At 33.9% G+C, this 26,562-nt stretch overlaps 1 pseudogene; it reads left to right on the top strand.

Annotated features, from left to right (window-relative positions):
* The window catches only part of LOC149568915 (DNA mismatch repair protein MSH2-like), a 128,333-nt pseudogene that overhangs the window by 63,077 nt on the left and 38,694 nt on the right, over positions 1-26,562 (top strand).

Here is a 26,562-nt window from a genome sequence, read left to right as displayed (position 1 = left end):
GCAAAAACTAATCTAGAGGCTAATCAGATAAATTTGGTAAATGATGATCTCAGAGCTGACTTATGTGACATGGACCAATGTGATTGGTACACCAATGTCATATATTACTTGCAACATATGGAAGCTCCTCCCCATCTGCCTGAAAATGAAAAGAGGAATACTAAATTGCAAGCCATCAGGTATATAATTGTCCAAAATAACCTATGGTGGAGAAATTTTGAGGGAGTTCTGTTGAAGTGTGTTGATAAAGAAAAGGAAAAGGAGGTTTTGAACAAAATGCATGCTAGAGTATGTGGGGGGCATTGTATGGCAAAAACTATTGCACATAAGATAATGAGGGCTAGATTTTGGTGGCCTTCTTTGTTCAAGGATGCTCAAGTTATGGTTAGGAAATGTGATCCTTGTTAAAGGTTTGCTGGAAAGCTAAAGTTCTCAAAAAATACTCTATTGAAGCCAGTGGAGATTCAAGCACCTTTTCAACAATGGGGTCTGGACTTCATAGGAGAGATTTTCCCCAAGTCTAGCACTAGCTATTCTTGGATTTTGGTTGCTATTGACTACTTTACAAAATGGGTAGAGGCTATCCCCACAAGAAATGCAACAAGTAGAGTGGTAAATAATTTCCTATTGAATAATATTATTTCTAGATTTGGATGTCCACAGAGAATTATAACAGATAATACTATGTGCTTCAGATCTGACGAATTCATCAAGTTTTGTGATAAATATGGAATGACAAGGTCATCATCTACTCCATATCATCCACAAGGGAATGGACAAGCTGAGTCCACAAATAAGAGCCTGTTGAAGGTCATCAAGAGAACCTTGGATGATAATAAAAAGGCATGGGATTCCAAGTTACAGTTGGACATTTGGGTTGACAGAGTAACTGTAAAGAAAGCAATTGGTGTAGCTCCATTTGATTTAGTGTACAGGATTCAAGCCAAAATACCTCAGAACAACTTGATGGGACTATACAATTACATCCAATTATATGATGAAGATACCATAGATGAAATGCAGGAAACAATGGATGAATTGGTAGGACTGACCGAAACCAGAAGAGAAGCATCTTTAAGGAACCAAAAGTTGCAATTGCAAGTCAAGAAACTCTATGATAAAAGAACTGTAAGTAGAAAATTTGAAAATGGAGATTTAGTCTTAATGTGGAATGCCAAAATTGAAGATAAAGGAAAACATGGCAAGTTTGATCCTATTTGGTTAGGCCCATATCTCATTGAAAATATGTGGGGTGAAGATTTTTATATACTCAAAGATGTATTTGACAATATTCTTGAATTGCTAGCTCATGGATAGTTCTTGAAGAAGTATTTTTCTTGAAAAAATACTTGTTTTCTTCCATGAACAGTAGTTTTGGGGTTTCCCATTGTTTTGTACATTTTGTATATTCTGTAAATCCTTGTAAATGGCCTAGTGCAGTTTGGTTGTTTGTTTCTGTGTTTTGTTTTGTGCTCTCTGAAGAAGTTGTCATTTTTGTACCAAGTATGTGGTCTGCTCTCCCATATATTTTGAATTCTTGCATAGACTCAAGTAGTCTATTATCCCCAGATAGAGCCACTGTTGGTCTGACTTTTTGTGTGATAGAAGTCTTTTGTCCAATTGTAGAAAAGTCAGACTTTTATTTTTGAGTGAAACATAAGGTTTCTAGATAATCCATCCATTGGCTAGCCTTTGAAAAAAACTTTATGAAAACCCTACATTCTTTCTATTCATAAATTGTAAGGCGCAAAATTTTTGAATTTTCAAATAAGATGAATATTCTGTCACCTTTTATCTTCTGTGGCCCCAAGATACCTTTCCTCTCATATTTCCCCAGCTGTCTGATCTAAGTAGATCTACTGATGTCATTACCTCACTATGCAAACATGGGCACCTTTTATGTATGGTGAGGTAGCAAGTGCTGGATAGTTTATAAAATAGGACCGCAAAATGAAGATACGATGGTCAAAGCTTTATTTTTTGACTCATATATTATTCAAGTACACATTGCAATTACCGTCAAAACAAAAAATGGACCCAGCAGAAGCAGTCTAAAGTCAGAGCTAGAATGATGATTTTTCCAACACTTCGCTATCTCGCTATCAAAATTTTTTGACACTCTGCCATTAGCGAAGTAGCGAGGCCCCGTGAAATCAAGAGCCAGTGACATTGCAATTTGTCAGTACCGTGACTAAACTAGGTGACATGACAAGTAATAAATGCCTTTTTTAGAAGCAGTTTAATAGCACAAATAATTATCTGATGGCCCCTTGCATTTCACGATGCCAAAATTCATTAAAGTGTTAGAGCTCGCTACCTCGCTATCGGGAAAATTGTACACTTTGACATTATCGAAGTAGCGAGGCCTCGTGAAATTGAAGAGCCGGTGGGACCTTTGGTGATGTGGGATGATAATTAGGACTGAAGTAAAATCTTGAAAGGTGCCAACTGTGTAGAATTCTATATTTCATCAATGCCCTTTTGATAAAATGTACAAAGAGATCTTGAGTGTTAGATTGGAATAGAATCAGCAGTCCTCGCTACCTCACTTTGAAAAGTTGCATGCTCTTTAAGCTATGCGACATAGCGAATATGAATCAAAAGACTACATGCAGTTTCCTCACCCTTGATTAAACCTATGATTAACAGTCATCGTCTTCTCACTATGAAGAGTTGCGAGGAAGATATTTATTGCAACATAGAGAATAGGGCCCACCACCTTCATTCTAAGCAAGACCAATAACATATCATCTGCCGATTTTGGATCAGATCGATGGTTATTGCTGCTTCTCTATGGCAAGGTGCTCATTCTTTATGCATAACGAAGTAGCGACTTGCTGACACATGTCCTTAGTTGCCAGTGGGTCTGGATATAAGCGCCATCAAGGAAAGAGTTATGTATGTGGTAAGTTTTCATTGGATGAATTGACCAACATGTCAAATGCAACACCTAGTTGTTCTCTCTGTATCACATGATCGTAGGATCTTTGAAAATCAATGTCGTAGCTTTAAACACAAAATCTGGTGCCACTCTCTATATTAATTAGACATGAAAGCATCGTCCGTGAGAAAAATAGAGTATAATACAGAAAGATTTCATCAGTTTCATCTTATGCGAGCAAAGATTTTGAGCCATTCTTGTGCAGAAGCAATTACTAAAGGAAAGTGTGCTGAAATCTGGCAGAAATTGTGAAGTTGTCTATTCGCAAAAAGTTTGCAAAAATACAGAGGAAAACAAAGACAGAATTCAAGTAAGTAGTACTACCATAATCTTCGTAGGCTTTTTAGTTCTGTAAAAAATAGTCCAAGATTCCTCCGAAGAAGGGATTTTCAGGTCAAATAAACTATTTGGATAGAAATGTGCATGATGACTTGCTTAAGTTGCTCCCTGAGTCTACTGTAGAGAAATTGCAAGTTAAAAGGTTAACCTCATTGAACCCTAGGCTAAGGATAGCTGATGGATTGTATGATAAGGGTAATTGGGTCCAGGATGCTCAAACTTCTCCAACTAGTTTGAGTTTGTTCAAAAAATGATTTGCAGAGAGAGAATTATATGCCCCTCATGCCAATATATGGAATTTTGATTTGGGAAAGCTAGTTGTTCCTAGTGTGTTTATGGATTATGACCTTCTTAAGGCCGTGGTGAAAAGTTATGATCAAGCCACTAAGGTAGTGAGAAGAATGGATGGTGAGGTTTTAATTACCATTAGTCCAAAAGAAATTAGGGAAGTTTTCAGTATGGGACCTCTCACTAGGTATCTTGTGCCCATTGATTTGATAGAGTTAGAAAAAGAATATATGTCCAAAAGGGATGTAGTTAGACAAGGTGCACTGAAAGCTCACATAGGCAAAATTGGAAACCTACCAGCAATAACATCATCTTCTAAAGAACCTTTCAAGAAATCATGCTTTAATGCTAGGGAAGTAGAGATATACAGACCCTGTGCAGAGTCTTTGGGGAGGGTGAAGAAGATTTTATTCCTATGAGCTTCATGTATATGATCACCCAAATCTCCTCTTTCGGTGTAGAAAATTTTTTTGATTTTGCATCTTACCTGGCTAATGAGAATCACAATGGATTGGTGGGGATTGCAAAGGGCAAGGTGGAAAAGGTTTGGGGTTAGTACTCCCTACTGATGCATATATTTCTATTTAAAGGGGTTACATATTTCGGTAAAGAAATGGTTTTAAATAGGGAACAAAAAGAGGAAGCACTACCAGTTCAATTATGGAGTGCAGACATGACTGGGGAAGTAGAAAATGCTAGTTTTGTTAGATTTGATAGGCACTTTGCTTCTAAACTAAGATGCCTCATATTAAGTGACAATCCCAGAATTCCTAAGGCACTAATGCACCTTGTTAGGCCTATGGACAGACCCCATAGTTTAAAAGTTTCACATAATTGGGGAGATATCATCCCATATCCGGTCTCAAATGTCATTAGAGTGTATGGATTCAAAGGGACACCCCATGTACTACCCTATCAGGTGCCTTTAAAGGTAGGAGTAGCTGAATTTTTATGGTAGTTGGGAGGAGTGGAGGAGACCTTTTTGCACAAAAGGGGAACAAGATGAATTTTTCCTACTTGCAGTGTAGCTCACTAGTTTGTAATAACTAAAGAAGGGTGGATCTTCCTCTACAAATTTTTGGATCAGTATAAGATGGCAGTATCTCATGCTCATTTTTGTGACACAAAAGATTTCTTTAATTCTGCTCTTAGACATAGGATCAAGCTTCGTCCAAGTCAGCATGAATTCTATTTCCCTGCAGATATAATAAGGAATGAATATTCTCTCTAGGAGCAAGAAACGAAGAAAGAGAAATGGAGAGTCTATTCAAAAGTTTTGGAATTTATTAATTGTTTTGACAAGGATTATAGTCCTCTTAGTAATGCTGCAACTAATGCACATAGAATAAATAAGCTCATGAGTACATTCTCGGAAATAATACAGATAATGAATGAGAAGAAACAAAATTTTATTGATTCCTTTCCAAATAAAGCCATAGAAGTTATGAGGAAATTGGGTTTCACCCCTAACATAGGGGCAGGTCCACTGGTTGTGTGAAAGAAGACAGGATATACTATTATTCGGAATCAGATGCCCATTGTAAACAAAGAAAAATAGATAATTGAATCTACTAGTACTATTTTTGAAGAAAGACCCCCTAAAACTTCTCCCAAAAGAAGAAAAATAATAAGGGAAGAGGAATCCCATGACGAAGGTTACTCACCTTCCCAAACTCCAATCAGAATTGAGGAGGAACAACTCACCAATGAGCAAATTGAACAAATGGGGTCACAAGGAGGAGTTTTTGTTACTCAAGCAGAAATTGATGAAGGGAATCTTCAGGAGCCTCCTGTGCTGAGTTTTGAATTAACTGTAGTAGATTTCAGAGGAAGGGAATTAGACCCTATTTTGGAATAAGCCAATCAACAATTTTTGTTTGATAACAGTTTTGTAAAATCTAGGGTTTTCCATCAGTTTGCATGGAGGGAAAACATGCACATTTTTGAGAAAAGATGTAGAAATATGAAAACAGAGCATCCAGAAATGGATGAAGCCTCTATTCAGAATCAAATAAAGAAACAAATGATACAAGAGTTCCAGAATATAAACCCTGAAGAGGGTAGACAAATGGTGAAAGATGCAAATATTTTATTATTGCCCAATTGGGATATTGTTGATGCCTTAATTTTTAATTCTGTGTCAAATAATTTAGGATTACAGGATCCAGATAAAGAGAAATTCTTTGGAACAACATTTAGTAATGGCCAAGCTGCCCTTGTTATGTGGTCATTAAGAAGTGGATCCAGGACTACTCCATTACAGCCTGATGATTCAGGACTAACAGGGAGTATCATTGTGAGGAGGGTTGCTGATACTTCATCTGTACAGGCAGCCCAGAGGTAGAGTAAGTATGAAATAGTGGTGGATGCCTACAATAAAGAAGTAAAAAAGAGAATTGAGATGGAAAACAAGATATCTCAATTGGAGAAAATACTTGGGAAAAGAAAGGTGGGAGAATCCAGTACACTCAGAATTGCATACCCTTCACAGTCATTTGTTGGATCAACCCCTATTATTGAAATACCTGATACCCTAAAAGGCCCCAATTCTATACTACAGAGGAATTTGAAGAAGAAAAAAAAAATTACATGAGTTGCAGATAGAATTTAGAAATCAACAGGAAGAAAAATTAAAGCAGGGTGTGATATATTTGAGGGATAAAATACAATGGTCAACTTTTTATGATCAGTTGACAATAATTGCAACCCTCATGGATGAGTTGAACAGAGATAAGGATAAACTGACTCCTCTTGCACTGAAATGGAGGGAGAGGAATAATGATATTACAATAATATGTATATCTGCAGTCCAAATGCCTTATCATCAAGTTGAGAATTTTGATAGTGAAAGAGATTCTTTACAAAAAAGATTAACACTCTATTTTTCTAAATATATTGGTGAAAGATTCACTTTATTTCCTTGTGCTTTAGAATCGGTTGATACAATAAAGGAAAAGGAAAAGTGGAAAAAGGAGTTGGATGAGTTATTTAATGAAAGAATAATAAACATCATGAGTGAAATTAGCCACTGGTTTTGGGCAAAGACAAATGAAGAGCTAGTAAAAATACAGTTATTTTATACTGCTATGAGAAAAGAATTTGATGATTTAGAAGAAAGTGCAAATTCTTTAATAAAGATACAAAGAGAAGCTCTAAGTTTTGATTGGCCAGATGATGATGCTTTTAATAAATGGAAAAATTAGTTTATTAAACAGATTTCAGGAGAAGATGAGGAGGAAGATGCAAAAGTAACAGTTACCCTCGTATTTAGTAATGTAGACATGGAAGATCCCTAGGTTAAATTAAGTTTGCAAGTAACTGAAGATGATAAATCACTTTCAGACCTCATGGCTATGTACTCCGATGATGAAGAATGATTGTAAAATCAAATCATATTTTCTTGTCTCAACAACTGAGAAGCATAACAGAAAGGGACCCACCAAGGAATGTTTTATGTAATAAGCCTTTCTGTTATTTTTTTTCTTGTCTTTTTGATAGAAGTGTATGTAAGTGTCTTTTTAAAAGGACACTTTTCATTTGTCTTTAGTCTAAAGTGTGTTGCATCTCACACTATTTAAGTGAGATCCCAAGGCTAAAGAAGGGTCTGAATTCTATTGTTCTACGTACTATGCTTAGTCTATTTTTTTTGGTCCAAATTTTGAAAGCAAGTTTGTAATGTATTTTTTCTGTCAATTCTTTGAGAGTACATTGAATATAGAATCAGTTGTGTTTCTTTCTGAAGGCCATTCTGAGTCTATTGTAAAGGATATACCATTTTCAAAGGAAATGAATACAAATTATGAACTATCCCCTTATCAGTTCTTTCTGAATTTTGTCTCCTTTTAAATAATTAGTTACCTTGATGTTGTATGAGTAAAAGCTTGTGCAATTGAATGCAATCTAGTTAGGTTGTATATCCATTTATCATTTTTGTTAATTCAATGGATTAAATAAAAGCTTTGATGAATGTGATGAGATTCCTTAAGTATTGAAAATGATTTTGAATGATAAATTCTGATAAGAATTGCTGATAAAATTTGTTGTAAGGCAACAAATTAGATCTAAGAATTTGCTATAGACTCTGAACTCCAATGGATTAGGAACTGATCAAGTTATTTCAGCTGAAGGAGAAATATATTATAAATGGTTATTCAAATGCATCATCAAATCAAATTTTACTTTTATTTCCTGTAGATCTTCAAAGTTGGCCAGCACTTTTCTGCATGGAATGTTTTAGCTACAGTTAGCCACTATTGTTAAGAACATCTGCAGATCTATAGAAGAATTCTTGGCCATATCTATTTCATGGGATGTTTTTATCCAGTTGGTAGTTATTATGTATATGTTTTGAGGATTTTGAGATGAGAATCATAATGAAAATAAGAATAATCTTCATACAATTGTTCCAATTTTGAATCATCCCTAGGTATACCTGCCCTAGTTTTGCAGAGCCAAAAGAGTAGAAAACCATCTGTGGTTTTGTTGAAGTTGGGTCCAAGTACTTTGCATATGCAACTGTTAATAAGAATTGGCTTGTCTTTAGGTTGTGTATGTACTATTACCTTGGTATTAAGCCTTTTGTCACTTAGTAGTTTGTGCCTTTTAAAACACCAACAGGTCAATGGCAATTATTTATTGAAATGATGAGGAATTTGAAATTAGGCCTATGATGAAGATTCTTGGGCTAAGAATGATGGACGATTCGAATGAAAAAAGTATTGCAAAGAATTTATTGAGTGCTTATGAAAAAGTGCATTCTAAATCATGCACCAAAGATAGTAATCTCATAAGATGAATACTTACGTTGACAATACTAAGTACCCAAATGAAGAAAGCTTGATTCATGAGAAAGACAAGTAAAATAATTAAAATTGGTAGAGCTACTCTAAGGAGAGCCATGCTAAGGTGCGAGGCATTGGAAGATCCAACAAAAAATGAGTTATGGACATTTGGTGATAGAGTACCATGAAAGGATAAAGAAATTAGTAAAGCTTTGAAATCATTGATCAAAGATTTTTTGGAAAAATAACACACGTGTTTCCCCTAATCAAAGAGATGTTCTAAGAAGCAAGATTGGTAGCCAAAATTGCGAGCCACATGTGAAACATGCTATGGACTTAACTCAGACATAATGTTTTCAAAATTTATTGGTATGTATCTTCAAATATGAATAAGTCAAATATTTTTTGAGAGGGGTAAACCATTTTATGTGAAGATAAATCACACACACAACTTGTTGTTGTAGGATACATATTGCATTTTCTAACCATTTTGATGTTTTTAGGCATATATGTGTATTTTTACATTCTAAGTTTTTTTGTAGGATTGTGACATTAATGAGCCACCTAGATCTTCAAGAGAATTCATATCCAAAAATTTATGTCAAATAGGGGACAACCAACAATTTTACAAGACATCATGCTTGGATGGCACATGCTTAATTTGTTGTTGTTTGCAACTTTTATCAACTTGTGAACATATGGATAGTACACATGCAATTGGAAATGAAATAGTAGATTACAAAAAATATAAGATAGTGACATGCTCTAAAAGATGGGAAATAGGGTAAAAGATGTGATTTAGTCATTGAAAAGATTCTAGTGCATGAGTTCATGAAATTTTTTTGTAAAAATATTATTTACGAGTATGCAAGGCATACACATAGAGCTCAATGGCTATATTTGCAATTCAAGTTATGCAAGGATATGTTTCCACTGGATACAATTGTTTTGGTTGTAGACTTCATAGAGAACTACACACTACAACCACAAAATGAGATGCCAGAAAAGTATTATACTTCTCAATGGGTTTCTATATTTGTTCATAGAACATTCATGCATTTACCTACAAGTATAGAGGATGACAGGAAGATTTTGAGGGAGTACCATTTTTACATCAATGATGATTGATCACATTCTATAAAGTTTTTACATGGTTGTTTTCAACTATTTTATTGAGATTTAGTTAATAGGGGCATATCATATTGTCAGCACATTATTTGGTCACACAATTGTGCATCTCAATACAAGAATGCATGAATGTTCTATTGGTTGAGTAGGGTGCACAGGTTGTCTAGAATTTAATATATGTGGAATTTTATAGAGGCTGGTCATGGAAAGGGAGAGCACGATGGTGCAAGAACATGCATCAAAAGAGCCTTAGCTCATGAAAAATTAAAGTACAAAGATGGAGCAATATTGATAGATGCAAAATCCATTGTCCAGTGGTGTAATGCTACAATGGGTCTAGGTAAGGAAGGGGAGTCTATGATTCATAGATTTTTTTGGGTGATAGATAATACTAAAATTGCACCATATGAGGATTGTTGCACACTAATAGGACCAAGTGAGTTGCACTCTTTTAGAAGCTTTGATGCAGGTTCATGGAGAATCCACACACAAAAAATGGCATGCTATTGTCCATCATGAGTAGAGAAAAAATGGGATGACTGTGAGTCAACTAAATGGGTAGACAAATGGGATATATGAGTTTTGAACCCAATTGACACCTATCATCCCCCACAAGCACTAGAAATGGTAGAGATAGATTCATCCATTGAATTTGACCACTTCTCTGATTTAGTACAACTTGGTAATATATATTTATATATCTTTTTAATTTCAATGTGTAACTTTATAACTTTTACCTAAGTATTTTATGAATTAATGACCGCATTTTGTACATTTATCACTATAGGCCATGTTTTTGTATTGCACCTAAAGACAATGAAGAAGGGATAGATTATTATTTGTGTTGTTGTCTCCAAGCCAAACAAAAATTGGATCACTCAATTATAGATGGTGAAGGTTTAGAGTACCATATTGGTGTGGTGGTTGTAATTGGCACATGGCTTAGACGATATTTTATGAAGAACCCTAACTTGTGGTTATTCAAGGATTGGAAAATAGAGATGAAGATTCTTCATTATTTGAACCTTGTTGTTGCATCAAATGTCCACTTGATAAAATATGGTTGAAAACCACATAATAAGACTCTTTGGAAAGTTTGTGAGTTAGATCACAAGGAAATACTTGAGACATTAAAATGTAGAGCAGATCTAGTTGGTTCAATAGATTGAATAGGTAGAGAGAGAGAGAGAGAGAGAGAGAGAGAGAGAGGTGCAGGGACACCTTGAATCATAGGATCCTCACCTTTTCATTTTTTTTGTGTTATGATCCAATTGAGCCTTGTAAGTAGAATAAGGGTCATTGGATCTAGGTGTGGTAGTTAGGGTATTGGATGTCATTTAATGTCCTTAGAAGAGTCACTATTTTAGCCTAAAAATTAAGGCATACATTACCATAGGGAAATGAGTAACCTAAGGGATGATTCATTAGCTTAGGGAAGGGACCCTAGCATGGAATTGCTAAGGGATAGCCTAAATAAAAAGTTAGAAGTGTTAAGAAGAGTAAGCAAGAAAAATCCAAAAGTTTCTATATTGCAATTTTGTAATTTTTGTAAAATGTTGATTTTGCAAGAAATTGTTGATTTTCCTTTAAAACTTGAAGGAGGCTTATGAAAACCATAAAGATTAAGGGGAAAGACCTAGGAGGAGATATAAAGAGTTTCCAAACCCTAAAATGAGAGAAGTTAATATCATTGTGTATGGTTAGAATGCTATAGCATGATATTTGAATGCAAAATTGCTGAGTTTCTAAGTTTTAAGGAATCTTTGACTTTTTTTTTGTAGACTATTCTAGTTTCTATGGTAGATTGGGTTGTTTAGAACAATTTTTCTTTAGGAAGTTTGGTTTGATTGTCTTTCTTTTCATAGTTGCTCAAAAATTTTCTTGATGACTTTTGAGAAACTTCTTAAAAAGTTGTTAAACTTTCAAAAAAAATTCTCCAAAGGGTTAGTTGGTTAAAACCAACCTTATAACTATTGGGGACAACCTAAATTAGCCTTTACAGGTGGGTGATAGATATGATGTACTTATTTTGGCAAGAAATCAATAAAATAACCTATTTTTCTTGTAAAATTCCATGTTAAAGAGCATTGTACAAATTGGTATAGATGTTGAGACACATGCCAATGACCCCAAGAGTTAAAGGGGTGAGCTACTTTTCATTTTCACTTGGTTTCATGTTTTGATCCTTTGTAGTTTGCAAGTTATTCAAGTTTTGTTTAAGGTGCCTAGAAATCAACATTAAACCAAAGGTAAGGAATGAATTTTGCCACTATACCCTCAGTGTATGGCTCCATACATGCACCATTCAAAATTTCACCATTGTCACTATAAATTTTGCTCCAGAGTGATCCAAGTTCTATTACTTTAGATTTGGACTTGTTTCACATGCCTATAGATGTTCCAATAATTGTTTTATAGATTAGCATGTGTGAAAGGGTACCTATAGTGTAACTACAACCTAATTAGGCTTATCAACACTTTCCAAATGTTTTTACATTAGTGGCTTCTAGTCTCTTCCAGTTTGTGAGGTTTACATATGTTTTATATGTCATAAAAGGGATTTTGAATCTCACTTTAAACTATGTCTTCATATGGGGTTTTTCCATATTATTTTCAATGACAAACTATTGTAACTATATATCAGTGTTGTTTGGACATAATATAATCACTTTATCTAGTGTATATAGACCTTAATAGGTCTAAGGTGTTTTTGTATTCTATTCCATGTTCATTGTTCTCTTTTCATTCATGTTTGGGGGTATGTTCCCTTATTAGGCTTTTGGAGAATCATTATGTTTTGGTACTTTTGAACTTAGGCAAACCTAGTGATTAGGTTCCCCGCCTTGTTTAGGTTGTGATAACATGTGATAAGTTCATTATTGATGCTTGTGATAAGTTTCCCAACACTAAACCCTTTTTTTGGGAAATTTGAAGGATTCCAACCTTGTATAATTGCCTAGTGGCTTGCCTTTTAGAAGCTTCCACCATACACTATTGCATCACAACCTATCCTAAGTGAACTATCTAGGATCCTTAGGTGCCTTCTTTGATGAATCTAGAATGGGTGCTCCTATACAAGTCATCTACTTGAATGGGACATGTTTGGGAACTGAAAATATCCATTTAAACTTGAGTCTCCACCCTTGGATGGCACTAAGATAACCATTTTCTTCTAAAATTTCCTTTTCTCTTAGATTAATCTCTCTATTAAGTAGGTTTTCTATATCTTCCTTTGTATAATTAATAGATGTAGCTGCAATTCCTCTATATATATTCTTATGTATATTAAAGTTTCCTCCATAGTAATCTTAACTAGGGTCCAAGAATAGTCCTAGATGGACCTATTTGACCTAAATATGTGAAGAGAAAAAATTGCTCAAATGTTGCAATGTTGCTCAAAAAGTTGCTTGAGCAACTTTTGCAATTTTTGCAAAAAAGTTGCAAATAGAAGTTTGAGAATTTGTAACTATTAATGCTCAGGTATATGAGCATGGGAAACATTTTTTCGAAGGTTAGAAGGTTTCTAGTCAGATTTGCATTTTTAATCAACTTTTACAATTTTGCACAAAAAGTGCAACTTTTGCATAGTTCACTAGAATTCACTTCTAGGACTTGGAAAGGGTTCCAAATTATTAAAAAACAACTAAAAACACCTAATCCTGGGCTATCTTGACCGAAAACTATAAAAGGCCCAATTTTTCCTAATTGGCAACTTCTGCTCATATCTTGCACAAAGTGGCCTAGGCATACATATCTTGCTCATATCTCTCTCACCGGTCATCATGGGATCAAGTTGTCTATTTGGTTAGCTCTAGGTGGCTAGGTAAACCCTATCCCAAAGCTTGTCACATCCTGTTGAGTGCTCAAATGTTCTTAGGAATCCCAAACTGAAATGTGCCTAAGAGTCACTAAATGTCACCACTAGTAAATTTAGGCCTAAATTTTGATGTGAAAAGGTCAAAATTTTAACCAAAGTAGGTCAATAAGGAAACTAAGCTTGTTGTCGATATTTTTTGTCATTTTTTTGACACATACAATTTGCATCAAAATTTCAACTTCATAAAGGTGGACTTACCGATGCGAAACCTGAACTATTATTTTCTCATTTGCAGGCACCACTAATCGAAATTTCAATGTAAACCTAGAATTTTGCGTCAAAATTGGGACCAAAACCCCTTACTTTTCTATGCCCATGCCATACAATTGAAATTAAAGGCAACTAGTTTTGCATCAAATTTGTGACCAAAACTCCTTACTTTTCTACATCAGTGCCATACAATCAATGTCAAAGTGAAGATGTTTGTGTCAAAATTGAGACCAAGATATGTAGAAATTTTGATGAGTTGTCCCAATTATTGTAAAAGCATTGCTTTCATAGGAGCTTTCTAAACTACACAAAATTTGATTCTAAAGTGTAATTGCTCAGTGTATGAGAGTCAGGGTATCTTGCACATTTATACAGCCACACCATTGTTTTGTTCATCACATGATTTATTTCATACAAAACAATGGGAAGGATGAAGAAATGTGCATGATCTCCCGAGTCTCCACCAAGCAATTATGCTTTACAATGCAAATTTTTTCCAATTTCAAAGGCTCCTATGAGAGAAAAGCTTTTGTAATAATTGGCATAGTGTGTATAAATTCTGGTTCCTATAGGGAAGAATAAAATTAGGAAAGAATTATTTATCAGGAATGAAAGCCAATAATTTCATCTATTTTTCAAACAGATAAACGTGACAAAAAAACTTACAATCCCAATCACATTATCATAAGAGCACATAAATAACTATAACTATAACTATGTCTAAAACCAACATAATTTACAAATATCTAGAATTCAAATATTATCCCTTGATGTTTTCTTTAATGCAAAGTTTTAAGTCAACTATGTTATCACCTTGGATGTAATACCACACTATCATTAGGCTAAAAACTCAAAACTATGTAATCAAATCCTGATAAATCATCAAATGCTTTGAAACAATACAATAACACCTCTTGAAAATGAATATTTTAAAGAAAGTTATGTAAACGAAAGGAAAAGGTAGCATGCAAATTTCAATGTGCAAAATCAACAGATCATAAGTATATATAAGAGATAGCAACATGTCAAGTAACCAAGGATATCCTCTTATTTTCAAAAATGAGTACACATTTTCATTTTTAATCCTTTTGATACTTTTCTTCTAGCCACAAAACCACCAAGCTGGTCAATAAAACTAATTAAGATATAAAGATTTCCAATAAAAGCATCTCATCTTGATTCAGCTACGCTTAATACCTCAGATACTCTTTACACAAGATATGACAAATGTTCAATTCCAATTACATTCAAGATTGCAAACAAAATATGAGGAAAATAAGAGCTTCATAACCGCACACCACAACATAAAAAAAAATTAAAAAAAGAGGGCAAAAATATATCACATTTCATTTGGTGTCGAGGGTTCTAGAGTATTCAGGACAAGTGTGAGTTCATGGTATGTCTAGAGATTTGATGTGGTTCTTCCTACATCAATCCAAGGGCACTTCAACTCCTTCACTTCCATAATTTTTCTTGCATGAGGACATAGATTTTCAAGGGGGGTTCTGGAAGAGAGGACACGACATTGTGTAGGGACCATTGTAATAGGTAAAAATTTAGTGGAATATATGATAATAGGTTTTCTTTACCATGGAATTGTGTAGGGACCATTGTAATAGGTAAAATTTTAGTGGCATATATGACAATAGGTTTTCTTTAACACAGCATTGTGTAGGGACCATTGTAATAGGTAAAATTTTTGCGGCATATATGATAATAGGTTTTCTTTACCATGACATTCTGTAGGGGAACATTGTAATAGGTAAATTTTAGTGGATTATGTGTATTGAATAATTAAATCTTGAACTTTAAGATAAAACATTTCCTTAAGCAATACAAAATAGTAATTTGATGTTTTCTATAGCTTCGACTAGGCCTACACTACTCTAAGAACCAATCAATCATGTATGTTTTTCCTCGTACACCTCTTGGTGTCTCCACTCTAATCCTTAATATCCCATCTATACAAATCCTTTGTCAATGAAATTTTGGCTTTTCTTACTTCTTTTCCATCTACTTAGATATTTTGTATCATGCTTGCATTTTCTGAATTGAAATGGTTGCCCTTTGCTCATTTACTAATTATGTTTTTGATAGTTGACCTACTCAAAATTTATAGTATTTTTTCACTTTTGAAGACTCAAGCAAGGGAATAAGTAATGATTATCAAAGTGTATGCTTTCCAACAATACCTTATAGACTTCTTACAACCATATCATATTTTTGATAGGTTACAAATGAGATAGCTAGTTGTGTCCAATACAAGAGGTAGCTATGAGTTATTGTTGAACTACCTTTAGATTTGCAATACTTATCTTGGCACAAGATATTTTTATAACCAAATAGTTTGAAGGATTGTGACCAAAGCAAAAAGCCCAAGAAACCATAGTTACTAAAGACAAGAAAAGGTAGTCTGCTATGGAATACGCATGTGGATAGAGTATTTCCCAACTTGTCTGAACATTTGAGCTGCAAAAAGATGTTGATTATATACTTTACACTAAAAAAAATTAGTATACATAGACAAAGTTGAATAGGCACTATATAAACATATTTAGAACTAGTAAAACATCCAAATCACCATTAAAGAAATGTATCATACATGAATAACTCTACTGTCATCTTAAGATGAAACATAGTTGTCTCATCTCTTGGCTTAGAAGAATCGCTATCATTGCCCTTAGTAAAATCAACATTACCTAAATGGAGAGTAGTTGCCACAACTTGAAATATTGCATCCTACAAATATTAAGTAATTGAGAAAAGCTATAAACATGAAAAATCAAGTTTAAAAGGTAATGAATGCAATGAAAATGTAATGAATGCAATCTATGGTTAATGCACTTAACAAAGTGATGTGTAAAGGGAACATGCAATTAGAAAATGTACCTATACATTTAGGGAATGTCTGTTATATTGATTTGAGAAGTAGTAATTCTATCATCAATTTGGTTGATTCATTTGATTTAATGCAAATTATGCATTGTGTGCACTGAGAGATTGGAACATACTTATATTAGTGGATGTTGATTGTCATAGTGAGCTACTACTTCCCCTATTTTAATGGCATGCATTTAAGAAACCAACCTTTTCAACCAAACTAGGCTTTGAGAATAGGAGTTGTGACATGCTCAATGGAGGAAAGAGTTAATGTTTGTTGTTTTTTGTTACTTCATGAAACAATGAACTGGAACTGCAAGAAAAATAAACTGAATACCCATATTGGGATTATGTGAATTGATCAACTAAATAAAGTCTGAAACTCTTACTACAAAAAGATCTTCCTTTTTTTAAGACAAATCTGCCAGAATAAATTATTAACCCACTTATTCTCTACTTGATCAAATGTTGTGAGCTTCTTGAAGGCATCTAAAGTAGCTTCTACATGTTTATCTTCCCATTTCTTCTTACGCTCTTTCTGTGAGGATATTCCTTACACATAAGTTTTAACTGAATTAATAATAGTTCAGTCTATAAAGCAAACAGCTTGAATAAATTTTTTATATTAATAAGGAATTAATGATAATAGGCTCACCTTCAAGTGAGCAATCAAAGTTTCAGTGAAAAGTTCATAGACAAATTTATAACCTACTTGCCATTCTCTAGAAGGATTCTTCCATGATTTGTTTACCATCAACTGTGCACCTATAGACCAAAATTATGCTATTAGTAAACTTTTTCAATGCAAAGAAGTTTAAATTTCAAAAGCCTCTTATTAGAAAGTGACTAATTCAAACTCAAGGAATCTAAATTTCTAGAATGAATCTATAATACAAATTCAACAATTCTTTCAATTCAAATGTTACAATGGTATATGGAAATTAATTGCTTTTAAAGGACAGCATCCTGACTAATATAGATAAATAAAAATAATTTTTAAATAGTTGTAATGTAAAATAAATATAAGTATTCTTCTGTAAACAAAACCATCTGGAATGACAATTCCAAGAAGGTAAAATAATTTTATCTCATGTTTGAAATGTCTTGCTATACCCAAGCTTTCCAAATGATTTAACGTTGAGAGGCCAAGAATCAAATTGATAGGATAAGCACTGAGCTCATAGCACCAACAAACAAATGTCTCTTACATTTACATGATCATTATAAAAATATCATTAAACTATATAAAAGAATATTTAAACACCAACCTGTATCATAAGTAGAAAGAGATGAATATCTTCTCTTAATTTCCAACAACATATTTATCCTTGTAATATTATCATCTATGCACATCAAACCAAATGATTTGTTCTCTCTGTTCTCTTTCTCAGCCTGCCATAAAATGAGATGAGTGGTTATCAGAGCACAACATATATAGTTAAATGTAAAGAGTACAGTAGGTAATATAGTTAAATACATTGGAGGAATCTTCAACACTCATGGATTTGACTTTCTAATGTGTTATTGTACTGAACTTCTTTCTTCCATTGAAGTTGAAATTAGAGGCCCCTAGATTAAAGATATTATTACAAATTAGTTCAAGAAAACTCAATGACAGAATTGATTATGAAATAAATATATGATTTGAGTATAAAATTGTAGATTGTGCACTAATCGTACCCTTCCAAATTGTAAATAAATTGGACGATGAGTAGGGAAAACAAAAATTCTTAACCACAAAATTATTGTAGTATTCAACTATGTTCTTCATAGCCTATAAAAGCTAACTAAGGTTGCAACGTTTATAATGACTATAGACAAAAATATAAATTAAAACAAGCACTATTATCATCAATTTTTTTAAATGTAGAATGAAATGGTTGTAAGTATGCATTTCTACCACATGCAAATGATTTTGAGATACAAACCTGTGCAATCCAATCTCCCAAGGAATAGACCACACCACTTATCGACATCTTTTCCAAAATAGGATTTTTCATAAAGAGATGTTAGAATAGTTACTAAAATGGTCATAAATTATGTTGTTATAGTAAAATAATACTTTTACTTTTAAAAAAAACTATACAATATTAAAACATGACATTGTGCTTTAAAAACTAAAAGGTACCTGTAACAAAGAACTTCATTTCGACTTGTTAATTGGTTGTCACTATTAACTATAAGCTCATCTTTAAAGTTTGAGCTTCACTTGGTTTCAAGAATAGTTAAATATTCTCTACTAAATAGGGCCAATGATGTGAAGGTGGAAGCTCATTTGGCCCTCCCCCCCCCCAACATCACTCTAAATTCCCCATTAACAATTAATAACATTCATTCATTCATCCATTTTTGAAATATAACATTCAATTATTATAATCACATGATAGCATTCATTAACACATGAAATTCATAAACACACAACATTCATGAATAATCCATTAACACACAACATTCAAGAATAAGTCATTCATGAATAATTCATTAACACAATATTCATTAACACTCAACATTAATGAATAATATTCGTTAACAATATTCATTAACACAATATTCACTAACAATATTCAAGAGTATGTCATTCATGAATAATCATTCTTTTTTTCTATCTTACCATTTCTTTTTTCATACAATTTCTAAGAGGAATATCAATGTCCTCGTCATCCCCCTCCTCTACTGGCTCTAACACATGTCTCCTCCTATGCCATTCATGAATAATCATTCTTTATTTCTATCTTGCCATTTCTTTTTTCATACAATTTCTAAGAGGAATATCAATGTCCTCGTCATCCCCCTCCTCTACTGGCTCTAACACATGTCTCCTCCTCATTCGTTCAGGAAGATCATGAGGCCGTTGCACCAAAGGGGGGTCTGTTGCAATAACAAGTACTTCATGAGTTAAATTTGCACCATTTTTATATTAGTGAATTATGAATTTTTATTTAAATAAAAGAACTATAAATCAAAAAATTAATTTAAAAGATCAAAACATAGATTTTATTTACCTGAATGTGCGACATGATCTACCTGCTAATCAGTTTGAACATCCTTTGGCACTCGTTCAACATGACATGATTCTATATCCTCAACACAAAAAGGTTACACCAAGTTCAATTAAAGATGTTAAATTGTATTAATAATCAAATTATTAGTTTTAAATAGCAAATGAGCACCTCCATCAATAGTACAATGCACATCAAGGGCTTCATGATGCTATGTATGATCATCACAATTAACAAGCTACATTGCAATGTCATGCACATTATTATCAAATAAATTGTTGCTCAAGTATTCAATTTCTAATATATTTTTTGGCATATTTACCTATGCACATGATGTAGGAGACTATTTGGTTGGGGCACTGGAAGCTTGCCGTAGGTGTTCAGCTACCGTTGCATAGCCTTGCTTGAAGGCAATTTTTTTGTGTTCTTCCATGGCCTCTAGATTAAAATCAGTGCCTTGCATTTTTTTATTAATTAAAAAAATTATTTTCATTTTATAAATAATTTTTCTTTGCAATTCATTTACTACTACTTACAACGCATGCTTTGAGTTTCAAATATCCCCTAGAGCCAAGTTTGTGTTGCCCAACCTCGCCTTTGTTGGCTTTGATGTGTCCTGCAACCTATGAAAAGTTTGAAATATGTTAGATGGTATAGATATAAAGATTAGTACTAATTAGTGGAATATTATATATTCGTATGAAAGTTTTAGCATAAAGTAGCATGTTCCACCAAAAATATGAAAAAAGGGAAGAAATTATAGCATCATACCTTTAATTATAAAATAGCTTCTAAAATCAAACAACATCACATATATGCCTTTTAAATTGATCTTTAATTACCCAGATTTAGAAATTTAAAATAAAAAATAAAAAATTCAAATATATTCTCATGTCATCATGTTAATCATTTACCTTAAGTTAGCTAAAAATATAAATTTGAAATAAAAACCATTAGATGTAATGACATTACCTCGATGATTTATTTTATTGTATGCCAACTTCCATAGACGTGGTGTCATTCTCTATGGCTTTGACATAGTCTCTTCTTTCCCATTGCAAAGATGTTTTTCATTAATTCGGTACTTATGATTTCTATGCAGAAAGTGTCTATTCTCATCGAACACCTACTTTCTTAACCTTTTTGAATGATGAGATTTCGTCTTTGGACCACAAACTAGACATTCAAATTCTCCCTTTGTCTAAAGACCTACAAGATTGTGTATAATTGGATTAAATGTGTTAACTTTGACATACCACAAAAATGTGTTAGCCTAGGGGCATCATGTATTGTTCATACAAGCATTGCATGAAATTGAAATTGTCTTTGTCCTATTGGTCTACAAATGTTGTAGATGGTAACCCCATTCTATAACACCGTCAACTTTTCAATAAGGGATTCAATATATACATTGATATCTTTGACTTGGTACTTACCTAGTTGAATGAACAAAAACATTACATAATTATTATGACCATTTGATGGATTACTAATAATAAATTAATTTAGATGACCATTAAATCAAAAAATACCTAGAACAATTAGTGTCAACATTATGTGCTCTCTCTTTATGGATAACTAAGGAGGTATGTTATTGTTGATAACAAAAATTGGCCACACCGAGTAAGTAGATCTCATCTCTCCAAAAGGATTGACACTGTCTGCTACCAATGAAAGCTTGAGATTATGAGGTTCTTCTTTAAAGTGTGGTCATTTTTTCTCTATTTCCTTAAATGTTAAACCATCTATAGGAATTCACATAATGTCATCTTGAATTCTATTGTGTGCATGGTAATCCATAAATTGTGTCAAGCTATTGCACCTGAATAATCATTACAGACGTGGAATAATGGGAATGTGTTGAAGAACCTTGCGAGGCACCTTTTTTGTTAATTAATCTGATTGATATCTACTAATATGACAAGTAGGGTATTGTGTTGCAAATTCATGTTATTTATAATATATAATATGATTATTCAGACATGCATGTATTGTTTGATACTCCATTCCAATATCTTTCATGATGGTAGATAATTCTTGGTACGAGTGAGGTAGAATATTTGATGGTGGTAATAAACACTCACCTATCAACCTACAACCAAAAATATAATTTTTTAATTTAAAGAATATTAATTGTTACATGAACCCAATGTTAATTGTAAGGGAACTACAAGTAAAATAATGAAAGAACATGGCATACCTTAACATATGTTAATCGAGTGGCTTTTCCATGAGCTGGAGGAGGTCAAAGAGTAGGTGGGTCATATGAAAGATAACAAGAATGGAGTAGATTCTAATAATAGAGACAGCAACAATGAGAGGCTCAATCTAGCAGAGAGAAGGATTAACAACCTCAAAATCTACAATCATAATCTCTCGAACTAGATGATTTTTCTACTAAGCTCTATTAACAACAACATTATTTCTTTAAGTGGTTGGATCAAAGACAGAGTTATGAAGGAAGAAGAGGATGGAAAAGATAGGGAAAAAGCCAGAGTGGTGGTCAACACTGAAAAGGAAAACATCAACAATGGTCAGGACTAGGAGGATTAAAGGGTGCACTACCAAGAGGCTGAGGAGAACCAAATGGCCTATGAGGCTGCTCAGGCCATGCAAGACCTGAAGAGAAAGAATGAGGACTAATCTATTTTTTGGCTTTTTTTTAGGGATTTTTCCTTTTTCATTTCTAAGTTGTTACTATTCCTGGTCTTTTCTATGATCTTTATTTTTAGGCTGGGCCTTGGGCTTATTTTTAGCCTTTGAACTTGTATTCTTTTGGCTAGGCTTTTCATGCTTATTATCAGTTGTGTTATTGTTTTAACTCTTGGGTTTCAGGGTCCCTATAAAACCTATTTATCTAATCAAAAACATATGTTTCATTGCTATGTTGGATAAACTATTCATAGCCTTCAAGTTCAACAATAGCAATATAGTGGCAAGAAGAGTTGTTTTGGAGCCTTCATATAGGGACTAGTGTGCCTTCTCAAGTAAAGGTACATCAAGCTCTACATCATCATCATCAGCATCATCATCATCTTGATGATCATGATCACCTTGATCATCTTGATCATTTTGATCATCGCGATCTTCATCATCCTAGTCTTCTTCCATGGTATCATTACCTTCTACTTCAATATTCACACCTCCATGTTCCCTCATTTGGAAATCCACATTCTTCAAATTATCATGGTCCATAACATGAAACTCAAGGATGTCAACCTATATGAAAATGATGACCTTATATTAACCATGACCATGATGTCATCATCAAATCATGTCTTATGTAATTTATAAATTATTAAAATACATACCAACAGGCAACATTTGTTTCCCCCTTCAATGTGACTATGTTGCCTACAATGTTGCTTAGCTATTGTGATTAGATATCTTCAAGTCTTTAAGCCCTTACACATTTTGCAAGGACAATAACATTTTCCATCACCTTTTCTTTTTAAGTTAGACCACAGTCTAGCAATTATCTCCCTATTTTTATGTGCGTTGATATTATCAGACATGGTCTTTCTTGAATGGAATGACTCATTGGTGGAAGTGATCTGATTTCTAGGATCTAGGACTATTACAAAGAATACTAACCAATTACATAAAGTTAATTTTAAAGCTTTAATAAAGAAAAATTAACATAATTGTAAATAAGAAAACACAAAATGAGATGATAGAAAGAGAGATAGAGACACAACACATTTGATTTCAGAGTTCATCCGGGAAGGACTATGTCTCCAGGTCCAGCTCCAATAGGGGGACCGATCTGATTAACTCCAATAAATAAATACAAATGATTTGTGACAATTCCCTTCAAGCACACGCAGCAAAATTCCTCTATGTGCAGGAAAAATCATTAAGTCTCCAAATACATAAAATCGCTGTCCCCATTTGCATAATTTCTCCCTTAACTTGCATGCCTTCAAAAGGCCCCTAAACCCTCTTTTTATACAAAATATTTGCCTAATAATAGGGCAAAACAAGATTTTACATATTTAGACCCTTACAATAGTCTATCTTTGAAATAAGACTCATTCCTATTTTTGAAAATTGTCCTTATTTAATAATTGCCTTTATTTAGGCAAGAGGGAATCGGGCTTGATATACTTTAAATAAAATCTACGCTTAAAATATCACAAGTCACTCATGTGGCACAATGGTAGTCAATATTTTGAGGACGTGCATGCAAGAGGGAGGTCAGTGGTTCCAACCACCACACTGGCCTTTGGCTTTTAGCCCAATTTAACGGCATTCAAAACAATAAAACAAACATCGATGGCATATGTTTCAAACAGTTGTTGGTGGTGTAATGGCCATTGGACAGATTTTAGGTGTCGGTGGTCATGGGTTCAAAACCTAGCGCCGCTACCAAATATTTATTATTATTTTTTTTTGTTTTTTAAATTTTTTTCCACCTCAAACTTCAATCGAACATATCTTTTGCATACAAGCTCCATTTTTGATGAAACGAATATTGTTGGAAAGCTCTTGACGAGATCTTCAATTTGAAATCCATTGTTGACCACTTTTGAGATGATTTTATTTTCACCTTTTGATGACCTCTGTACCTGGTTTGACCAAACTTTGACTGGCTATAACTTTTGTGTATGAACTCCTTTTTCATCTGTTCGGATTGCATTGGATCTAGGATTTTGAGAACTTTAAACTGGTATTGATTATTAGATTTTTGGAGATACTTCAATTTTTGATGAAAATATCCCCCGGATCAAGCCTCCCCACTGAGAAGCTTTCAGACCATCAAAAGTTTGATTACTTAGAAAATAGGTGAGGGTATTTCTCCCTCACTTTACCTATCTCCATCCATCTTGCTTTGCTTGGATGCATCCCTTTCAATCCCACTCGGATGTATTCAACTGGTCCTCTTCATGAAGTTCTAACATTCTTGTCTAGGATGACATCTTCTTGCAATTCTGTCATGTACTCTAGTGAAAGATCATCAACTGATCGAACCTGAACACTGATGTCCTCATCCAAGATCATTGGAGGCTCATACAACTTTAGGTTCTCAACATTGACAACTGAGTAAATCTACATGTATGGAGGAAGATTAAGGCGAAAGGCATTAGTACCAATCTTTTCCAAGATTTCAAAAGGACCATACCTGATAGGCTTGAGCTTCCTTCCTTCACCTTGCATTCTTTCCTTACTGATATGTAACCAAACTCTATCACCAACTTGGAACTAATGATTAATGCAATGCTTATCATGGTGAGCCTTGTATATTTCTTGGCTATGCTCCAACTATGCTTTTACTACTTGATGGATTGCTTGGACCTTCTAGATGAACTTCAAAGCCCTTTCTGCATTATGGCATCCATTGATGATATCATTCTTTCCAAAAGAAAAATCCATTGGTGTTTTTGGCAAATAACTGAAGTAAGTCTCAAAAGGAGACCTCTTTGTAGAAGAGTGTGTTGCATGGTTGTAAGCATGTTGCACATAGTGAAGATTTTCATCCCACAACTTAGGATGCTTGCTATAGTAACCTCTAAGAAGATGCACAACTGTCCTATTCACTACCTCTGTCTGTCCGTCGATCTGTGGATGGAATGTTGTACTCTTCTTTAGCTTGTTATCCATGAGTCCCCACAAAGATGACCAAAATTCCCCTAAGAATCAAGAATCTCAATCCGATACAATAGAAGTGGGTAACCCAAAATGAACCCATACATTTTGAAAGTACAAATGAGCAGTTAGTTTAGCAGTGACTTACTTTTTATAAGGCATTAAAATACATATTTTGCTGAACCAATCAACTACTACATACAAATAATCATGACCTTTCCTAGACATAGGTAAACCCCCCACAAAGTCCATAGACACACTTTCCCATGGACAGGATGGTAGAGGTAATGGTGTGTACAAACCCAATTTCCTATTACTTGGCTTACTGGTTGCACACATTACACATCCTTTTATATACTTGGTGACAGTTTCCTGCATACGAGGCCAGTAACAATATTTTTGCAATTGAGCTAATGTCTTACTTACCCTGAAATGTCCTGCAATCAAAGAGGTGTGTGCTTCACGGATTACATGTGCTTGTTCATCTTTAGGAATGCATAGTTTTCCCAAGTGGTACAACAAATTATCCTGCACATGGTAATCTTTCTCTTCCACATGTTTACCCTGGATTAAAGCTGTATAGATATCCTTAAAGTCCTCATCATTAGAATATTGTTCTTGAAAACTTTCATGAACCATAGAACTATTCTGAAGGATTATCAAAGCATTCTTAACAAGAGGCCTAGACAGCATATCTGCTACTTTGTTATGGGAACCCTTTTTATACTTAATTACCAAATGAAACTATTGTAGAAAACCCATCCACCTAAAATGCCTACTCTGTTGCAACTTAGATTGTGAGTGCAAATATTGTAGGGGTTGGTGATCAGTGTGGATTATAGTTTCCTTTCCCATTAAGTAGTCCTTCCATTTTTTAACACTCTAAACTAAAGCATAAAGTTCCTTATCATAAGTAGGATAGTTACTTACTACTCCTGAAAAATTTTCAGAGTGGTAGCAGACTAGTTTACCTTCTTGCATGAGTACAGCTCCCATGGAAAACCTGCTTGCATCTGTCTCAATCTCAAATGGTTGATGTAAATCTGGTAAAGCCAAAACTGGTGCGGTGCTCAACTTTTCCTTCAAAGTTCCGAAAGCCTTCTATTGTGGACCTCCTCACTGAAAATTTGCCTTGGTACTAGTTAATGCATGCAATAGCGATGCAATAAAAGAGAAGTTTGCAATGAACTTCCTCCAGTACTGGATTGCACCTAAAAAGATCCTAACTTCTGTAAATGTACTTGGCTTAGGCCATTTTACAATACATTCGACCTTTGTAGGGTCTACTTTCAATTGACCATTTCCTATGACATAGCCTAAGTACACTAAGGATGTCTTTGCAAATTCACATTTTGACATCTTTACATAGAGTTTTTCTTTTCTCAATACATCAAGTACTTTTTTTACATGAATTACATGATCATCCCAAGACTTACTAAATACAAGAATATCATCTAGATAGACAATGACAAAATCATCAATAAAAGGATGAAAGACATCATTCATGACTCTCATGAATGTAGCTGGTGCATT

The sequence above is a fragment of the Cupressus sempervirens genome, chromosome 3 (genome assembly GCF_028749045.1).
Source record: "Cupressus sempervirens isolate cs-2001-9-10 chromosome 3, ASM2874904v1, whole genome shotgun sequence".
Lineage (NCBI taxonomy): Eukaryota > Viridiplantae > Streptophyta > Pinopsida > Cupressales > Cupressaceae > Cupressus > Cupressus sempervirens.
This window is presented reverse-complemented; position numbering and strand designations above follow the sequence as displayed.